This window comes from Meleagris gallopavo, chromosome 6, assembly GCF_905368555.1.
Source record: "Meleagris gallopavo chromosome 6, MGAL_WU_HG_1.1, whole genome shotgun sequence".
NCBI lineage: Eukaryota > Metazoa > Chordata > Aves > Galliformes > Phasianidae > Meleagris > Meleagris gallopavo.
The window spans coordinates 16,372,441-16,382,004 of NC_139409.1; the positions used below are offsets into that span (position 1 = coordinate 16,372,441).

Sequence of the window (9,564 nt, forward strand, 5' to 3'; positions counted from 1 at the left end):
CAGCATCAGCTTAGACTATGCTGTTAGAGCCAAGTCATCTGCATCCACCAGTCCTCTGGCGGCAGGTTCCTGTAAACGCTCTGCTATCATTTTGCTTTTGATACAACTGAAATCATGTCATAGCCACCTTGAAAAACCTCCCCTTGAAGGACAAAAACACAGGTCTGCCACGTATCAGGAATACAGCTGGCACCTTTGTGCCTTGCCTTGCACTCTGGCTGACGTGTGTGTAAGTGGTTAAGACTGAGCAGTAAGGTGTGGTTCCGTAAGAGACCCCTGCAATTCCTGGACCAGCATCAGAAATTGAGTGTAATCCCATTGTTACTCACACACTGTTTTTGGCTTGTTGAACTTTTGTAACTAATCCACTAATCATTGTGTTTTGTGGAAGGGTTAGGACTAAACTCATCTACGCTCAGCCAGCGGTCTTCTTGCTGCCTATGAGCAACCAGCCAGCTCTGCAGTGCAAGGCATCACATCCTAACATGGCAAGATGCCATGCTTCTCTGTAGAATTGAGAGCACTCTGATGACTACCCTGAGTAGCTAGATCTCAGACGTCTGGGTAGGTGAGTTGAACCCTGCCTCAGCCCCTCATCTCTGAACTGAATCCAGTCAGCTGCCTGCAATAAAGGAAAATTCCATGTTCAGCTTTTTGTTGGTTTCTGAAATTCTGTACTTTGTCACTGTGCCTTAAGTTACTACTGACTATATATATAGAAATAAATTAAATTAGAAATATAGCAAGATGCAATGTAATGGGAAATCAGTCATTTATCATACTTCTTTTTGTAAATACATGTTATTGTATTGTAACTAGAACAGGTGATTGGTGACTGCCCTGGATGGGAGCGATCAGCCAATTGTTATTTGGTTTCAAAACTTCTAATATCTTCTATATATAGAAGATATGCTATCACTGAATTCTATGTATGATTCTAGTTTCTTAAAAACACCTACACAGGAATTCCTTATCAAGCCATCTTGTTCCTTAAATCTTCTCTGAGCAAGCTGAATATGGATTTTGCTTCAGTAAGACATCAGGCTCCTTTACAAATATTATCAGTTTTGTTTTCTCTAAGTACACTTATCTTGCTTATGCAGAGTCATGGCACTGAAATGTATTGCTCTTCAAAGTAATGAAATGCATTGCTCTAATTGCTCTGTATTGATTTAAGAAGAAACTGAAAAGCAAAAAATGCATTCACAGAATGCTAAAGCCAAATTACTGTATTTAACTGTCCTATGTTCAATAGAAACCCTTATTTCAGAAGGCATTCCCCAGAACACTCCACATGGTCTATTTCCTCTGATTTTGCCTTTTATCCAAAGTGTACCTCAGTATAAATAAATAAAGGAATAAAGAAATTATCAGTAGAGCTGCATAGTTAATGTAAAAACTAATTATGAAATAACAGACACATATCCCCAAAGTATATGGTTCATTTTTCTCCTTCTTCTACAATCAAAGTGAGAAGGTCTCTTACTGATAGAAATGATTAGTTACCAGTGCTAACAGAAGTTGAAAGTTTAAAAATGTTGGGCTTTTAAAGGCATGAAAATACATGTAGAAAACTGTATGTGCTGAAAGTATTTGCAAAGTAAGAAGTATGGGCCAAATTTTGCTTAGTTTACTATTAAAACAAGATCTGATGTAACTCTGAAGATTTACAAGAATATATATATATATTTATCCAGACTGAAAAAGAATTTCAAGATAACAGAAATGAAAGTGACTAAGTTGCATACAGATAGTAAAGAGAATTACAATGAACTGCAGTAAGAAGGAATAAATGATCCCTGGATCTGATTAATTCTGCAGATTTCATAGTTTTCAGTTTCATGATCATACACAGAGTCCCTAAGACAAGAAGAGCAATTTCAAAGGATTAATATACTGGAGTACAATAGCAGTTTGCACTGTTTCATGAATAATACTTTTATAAAAGCTTTACAGTTATAGCAGAGTGGGCATTCCTGTATGTAGAAAATAATTAGTGAGACATCTGGTATGTAACACAAATGGGAAATAGCTTTAAAAACACAAGGTAAAACAACAGAGTTCCTATGGTTGCCAAAACCAACACAACAATAATTTTGTTAGTGATAATAACCAAAACATATTAATTGAAAAACAATTTATTATCAAAACCACTAATTACACATCTTAAATGTATTGTGTAGAAGTTGAGCTTGAGGGGGAAAACTGTATTCACATAATTAGATACATACTGTTAGAGCATTTTGTAATGAAAATCTGAAGATACAAAAATTTGCTCTACTATTTTCCTATATAGTCTCTCTGATCTCTCAACATAAAACAAGCTAATATAATTATATATTTGTTATAGGAGACATAGCTAAAGTAACTAACTTTAAGTTGACAGCTGGATAGATAGATGGATAGTGAAACATGTAAGAGCAAGACTCTTAAGCACGATTTATCTCTGAGGTCTTTCTAGTTTTGTTCTTTGCACATTAGTGCCTGTCTTGCACAAAACATCCATAATGAACAAAATCTGGTTTGCTGAATAATATTTCACTACAAGCCTGGTGTTGGAAGAGTAACTTGAAAACTAAAGGACTGTATCATGATAATGCGAACCTGTCAAGACCAAATTCAAAGTCCAAAATACATAATCTTAATCCTTCAAATATAATTCATCGTAAGGCTTAAAAATTACTTACTACTTTTTACTTATTAAGCACAAGAAGTGTCTTCTTTTCCGCTTCTGAAAAATGATGGGAATTCCTACATGAGTGACCTGCCAGCAGCTGACAAGGAATGTGAAGTAAAAAAAATTATTTAAAAACTTGCAGTAGCTATTTTATAATCGTCCAAACCAGGCATTCATATGGATGCAAACCTCTGACTGACAAAAGACTACGAAAAGAAATGACTGCTTTAGAGACACAGAAGGTGAAATGTAAACACAATGCGGCCTCAATATGCCATGTGCATAAATTAATTAATCTTTAAATGTATAACCTGCCTGGTTATATATATTCTTTAGCGTTTTAAAAATATGATCATTCCTTTTGTTTATAATGCCCATGGTGTTAGAAAAGGGAGCATTTTGGAACACTTAGCTTCATTACCCACCATACTGGACTAGCCTGTACCCTATTACAACTAGGGGCAGTCCATGCCTGCCCACCTGGGCCTTTGGTCATACTCTGCACCTTCTGAGAATGAGCGACAATGAGATATCCACAGGAAAGGGACATTAAAAATCATCCACTTCCAACCTTCCTGCATGGGCAGGGACACCTTCCACCAGACAATGCTGCCCAGGCCCCCATCCAACCTGACCTTGAACACCAGGCATCCACAACTCTCCGGGCAGACTGTTCCAGTGCCTCCGTGACATCTCTGAGCTCTGAACTGTCAGGCCTCACTTAGATGATGCAGAATGACCTGCTCCTGACTCACAGCTGCCTGCCCAGCCCCAACATGAATGACTTTCAGCATCCGTGTCCTTGCTCACTGCTCACTGAAGTCAGTACCTCAGCTGACTGCATGGAGCAGTGGAATGAGCAAAAACCATATAAGGAAACGTGGAAAACCAAGAACGGTAAAACTCAATTTTTGAGGCCTTAGGAAAGTCCTTCGTCCTTACTTTTACAGATTTGGCATCTTTAAATCTTGAACAGCACAAAAATTAAAACACCACATATGCAGTTTTAAATTGCTTTCCTGTGTGTTATAATCTTCAGTTAACTATACCATTTCCTGGGAGACCAGTCTCATTTAATACATGTGACAGAGCAATTCCAGAGATAAATCAAGGCTTATTAATAAAGAAAGCTTATAATTTGTTGTAAACAACATTTTAGATGCTTAGTGAATAAGACAAAAGACTGCAGGAGAAAAAAGTGGTTTTGAGCACATGCAAGAGATCTGAATTCTAACTTCGTGCCTCAGAGCTCCTCTACAAATGCAGAAGTCACCACTCGAGCCATGTTTCACAGGCACAATCTCAGAAAATGTTCTTCTTGCTAGATGGGGACAAACCTAGATTTTTTTTTGTTGCAATTTGCAGCAGAACTGAGCACACTGGGCTGTATTCCTAGCCAGTGAGACAATATATAACATATTCTACATAGATATGACTGAGCTCTGTAACTGAGCCGAAAGCACTGCAAAATGGACACCCAGATTAGACAGACCATGTAATCCTAATCTTATTGAGCCTCAGCACTGGCTGTGCAAAATGGGGATAATGCCACCTTGTCACTTCAAAATGACAGTGAAAATAAATTTAACCATATTTGTGAACAGCTTAAATTCTGAACTGTGAGTTTGCTTCTTACCATGGCCCAGAAGGGAAAGTGAGTTATTTTAGGTTGATATTCAACTCTCCCTCCCTGCCAGAAATGACCTCCTCCTGGTGCCTTTTCAGGAGAACATGGCTGTGGGCAGCAGGAGGGAGAGCAGCTAATTCTGCTGCTCAAATGTTACCAGCAAAAAGACAACAGCCTTCATGGTTTAAAACCAATTTTCATGACTCTGTATGATGTTCCATATCCAACCACATGGATTTTGCTCAAGAAGCAGTACCACAAGACAAGAACAGGATGTTGCTCTCTAGAAATGGTGAAATACTTTGCATGCTTTCATCATGCAAAGTTTAAGAAGGGAGAATCTTTTACAGGTTTGACTTTAACTAAGTCCATTTGGCATTCTGAACTTTGCACTATTCACAAAGCAGTATTGTTCCACAGCTACATTTTTTTCCCTCAGATTCTGAATACAAACCATAATTCTCTGTACTGTAATGGACTGCTCTAAGGCGCTTCCATCCATTTCCTCACTCAGCCTTCAGGAGCTGCATACACCACTCTTAAACACAAAGGAAAAAAACACAAACATACTCTTCTTCCACAGCCAGCCAGTGTATTCTCTTTCTGTCTCCACTGCATTCAATCACCCAGCTGGAGAGGTGTGTCATGTCATAGTAGAAGCTTTTTTCTTAGGCTTTATGGGTTGTTCTATATTTCAGCAAATCGTGGTTGCATATATAGGTCTTCAGTGCTGAATTATTCCTAGCAAATTATAAATTAGCAGAGATCTACCTGTCTCTCTGATCATATCTCAGAATTACTGTAATGTACCAAGTACAACAATAAAGATTTATGTGTGAAGGAAGAATTAATGACGCAAAATCCTGACATATCTTCACTACCAGAATTCACGTGGTTTATGGCTGTGCGTGGCTGAAAGAAGAGTAGGGGTCCACAGCTGCTGTAGCACAGTAGGCTCCATCCCCTGAGCTGCCATGACTGCCTTGAAAGCCCACCTGGGCAAGTACCAGGCATGTGCTGACCCCACAGCCTGTGTACCACATGGTTTGAGGAAAATGAGATGCTTTTTGCTGGCAATGCAGACATGTCCACTGACTTGAGCATGACCTGTCCCTTCTGTAAGAGTCTCCCTGCATTAAATGCATGGCTGACAGCCTCCGGGATCTCCCCTCATTTCTCCACTTTTCCCATCTCTTAATCTTTATTTTCTTAATTCCTTCATTTTATTCCTTCTTCTATAGAGATGTGCTGATCTTCCTCATTCCTTCCCTTGCTATTAAAGCCATTTGACCTGTGCCCCATCACCCTCTTTTGAGTGGAAGAGCAAGCTGAGTGTAAGACTGCTTCTCTCACATCTTAAAGAGGATGCAAGCACATGCTAACAGTATACAAAATAGTTGAAGTACAGGAAAGACTTAAAGCTGTACAAAAAATGGATTCTGCTGCCAAGACAAGAGGAAGTCATAACATCTCCTAACCTTTCTCGACCTCCTCCTCCCACAGATGGCTTGCAGAAGAATCTGAATACAAAATTTACTGATGCACAAACATGTAGTTGAGACAACCTGTTACTGGTTTCCTTAGGAGAAACACTTTGTACAAAAGTTACTGGCTTTCACTTGTGATGAGGCAGGTATAAAGAACAGTGAATGTTACTGCAGGGGGCAATGCAACTTGAACTGCTCAAACCAAGGTTGCCAACTACTTTTGAGAAACTGAAAAATGTTGACTGCTCATTGTAAAAGAAGAAAGAAAAACAGAACACACTATTTTTTTGGGGAAAAAAAAAAATCATTCTCCATCACCCTTAAGTGTGCTTTATTTTAAATTAAATTGACAGAAGCAGTTAATTTGGGATGAATGAATTTCCCCACTTCATTTAGTTTCATAGAGGAGCCATCACTTGTCTTTGTTGCTCTCCCCTACACTTTCCTAAGATTTACTGTGGGGGACTTAGATTGCACACACAATTGGTGATGCAGACTGTGAAAGAGGTGTACATGGCAGGAAGAACAGTGGTTTACAATCAGAAAAAGGGCAGTCTTGTTCTGAAAGCTGAGGAAGGCTTGTTCGTAAAACAGGATTCACTTCTATTTCTGCTGTAAACAGTTTAGACAGTCCTGGTTGCATCACTTAAACTTTTCACAAGCAATCACTATTTTCATATGAAAACTGAAGCCAGATTTCATTGGTGTTGAATTCTAACAATTACCTTCTGGCTGAGCCTTCCACACGGAGAACACTGCTCAGAAGAATTAGTTCCCAGATGTCTCAAGAGATAGCTTCTGCTGACAATTTTTGGCACTGATCTTTGTATATTCATGCTAAGGAGAACATGGCTTAAGAATGCCCATTTGGAAATTAACAATTCTTTCACTGAATACTCTGAACAAAGTACCCTAAATATGGCATAGGGCCACATCAAATGGGGATAACAAAAAGAAATAATAACCACTCATTCACGGAATGCAGCTGAAAGCCTGTACAAAACTTAATAAGGGGTCTCTGTGAGGCTGTGTCACAATGCCCTAACTCAGAACTTTAAGGGAACCCTTAATTCCCAATCTGTCTGAGCCGGTCCTGGCAATTCACATCCTCTTCAGATGCAAAGATTATATAGGTTAAATATTAACAAATGAACAGTGGGAGGAAACCTTTTTGGGAACACAGACTAGAATACTTTGTTCCTTTTCCTGGCTGAGGGCATTCAGTAATTATGACAGAGTTATATGTTTGCAATTCCCTTGATATCCAGAACCCAAAACCTGAACTCCCAATTAGTGCAGCTGAGCCAGAGGAGTACAGCTCCTGCCAGCTGGGAATCACACTTGTGCTGGGAAAAACACCTAGCTGCATTTGTTTAAAACCTACCTTTAACTTCTAGTTTAAATAAAATGCCAAAACACAGACACAGGGTATACACACAGGGATTTTTAAAAACAAAAAGTTAAATTCTATCCACATTTTGTAAAACCCTGGCCCTAACGAAGACAGGATCCTCCATGCACCAAGATTTCACCTCTGCTTTTTACTGGTGTTTGCACATGCATGTTTGCCTCTCTGACTATCTTTCTCTCCTGCCAGGGGTTCTGCACATTAAACTTACTATTTTTTCTTTTAGTAGGAAGACTTTTTTGAGTAGTGTGCTTACATCTCTTTCACTTAGATGATTCTTCCCTCCAAGTAAAGAATAATAGTTTGATTTGTGACACCATGAGCAAGTTTTTCAGCTATTTTTTTCTAATTTGAAATCAGAAATCAGGCTGTGGTAAGTAGAGGTACAGGATTTATTCAAGCCATAACAGAAAGGATGAGCCTCTTAAGGCCCTCGGGACTTTTTCTAAAATCTCAGGTTGTGATCCATGCCATGGCTTGACTAGAAGACAGATGCCACAACTCCGACAGTGGTGCACAAACACAAAGGAAAGAATCTAGGAAAGTGCCAATTAAAATACCCACAAGTATCCAATGTCAAGGAAGTACATACTAACTTACATTACATTACACTGATAAGCATCTATTGAAGGCTAATTTCTCTCATCAACATATCACAGAGTAGAAAGGCAGTGTTAAAAATGGTGACAACCTTTATGTCTAAGTCCCTACTTCTCTCGCAGAGCACCCTTTCAAACTTAATGGAAATGTAACTATAAAACATTCACTGCAATAAAAGTCTCTGGAGATAGAGCCTAAGGAGGATGATTAGTATGGAAAATGCTTCATAAATCCTAACTCCAGTAATCTCTGGTAGCATAAAGGCTTCATCTCATTATAACTTTCTAACAGAGCCTTGTTAATTCTCACTTCACTAATCTGTGACCTTGAAAATTTCCTCCCTACATTTCAGTGAGACGTTGCCAGCAGAGTGAAAAACAGTGAGGCATTGGAGATTGGTTACAGGTGACAGAATAAATACAAAATATTCATTAGCTTTCTATAAAGTCCTGTGCCTGGTTAAATCAAATGAAATAACAAATCTTTCACAAATCATCATCCTACATTTTTATTTTGCCACATTAAATCAAATATCATAATTTATCACATAATTTGCAGCACAAAATCTTTCAGAAGGCTATTCCCAGTTAACTGCAGGAATGAAAAGGGTTCTGCATTATGTGTATTTCTCCTGACAGCTCTTTCATATCAATTATCTGGTTTTGGAACAAGGTCCTCCTGGATGTAAGCTTTTCAGACTCTTTTAACAATAAACACCTTCAAGTGCACATACACAGATAAATGTACACACGTTAGTACAGGCTTACAGCTGTACAAATCCTGGTATCATTCAGAGAATCACAGAATGGCCAGGGTTGGAAGGGACCTCAAGGATCATGAAGCTCTAACCCTCCTGCCACTGGCAGGGCCACCAACCTCCACATTTAAAACTAGACCAGGCTGCCCTGGGCTCCATCCAACCTAGCCTTGAACACCTCCAGGGATGGGGCATCCACAACCTCTCTGGGCAGCATGTTCCAGCACCTCACCATTCTCATAGGAAAGAATGTCCCCATGACATCCAACCTAAATCTTCCCTCCCTCAAATTAAAACCATTTCCCCTTGTCCTGCTGTTATTTATCCTTTCAAAGAGTTGATTCCCCTCCTGTTTGTAGGCTCCCTTTAGGTATTGAAAGGCTGTAATCATGTCATCCCGCAGCCTTCTTTTCTCCAGGCTGAACAAGCCCAGCTCCCACAGCCTATCTTCATAGGGGAGGTGCTCCAGTCCCCTGATCATCTTCATGGCCCTCCTCTGGACCCTATCCAACAGCTCCCTGTCTTTCTTGTACTGGGGGCTCCAGATGGGGCCTTACAAGAGCAGAGTAGAGAGGGACAATCACCTCTCTGTCCCTGCTGGCCACCCCTCTTCTAATGGAGCCCAGGGTACCATTTGTCTTCTGAGCCACAAGGGCACACTGCTGGCTTATGTTAAGTTTTTCATCTATCAGGACCCCGGGTCCTTCTCCACAGAGCTGCTCTCAAGGACTGCTCCTTCCAGTCTGTATGGATGCCTGGTTTTCCTCCGGCCCAAGTGCAAAACCACTCACGACTCCATAGTTTACTGAAGACTTGCACAAATGTTTACAAGGTAGTTTGGGTGCAATGGCAAAAGGCCAGAGCAAACAAAATTACAACCAATTGTATTTAGGCTTGCGAGTAAGCTTTGTCTCTACTATGCTTAAGTGCATCTTGAAAAGGAAAAAAAAAAAACATTAAAAACTCCTCTAGATGTAAATTTGTCTTAAAAAACAATATTTGCTATTT

General features: G+C 39.6%; 1 protein-coding gene across 1 annotated transcript in view; it reads right to left on the reverse strand.

Moving 5' to 3' along the window:
- GPR158 (G protein-coupled receptor 158) overlaps positions 1-9,564 on the reverse strand; it is a 181,876-nt gene that overhangs the window by 13,423 nt on the left and 158,889 nt on the right. The window lies entirely within an intron of this gene.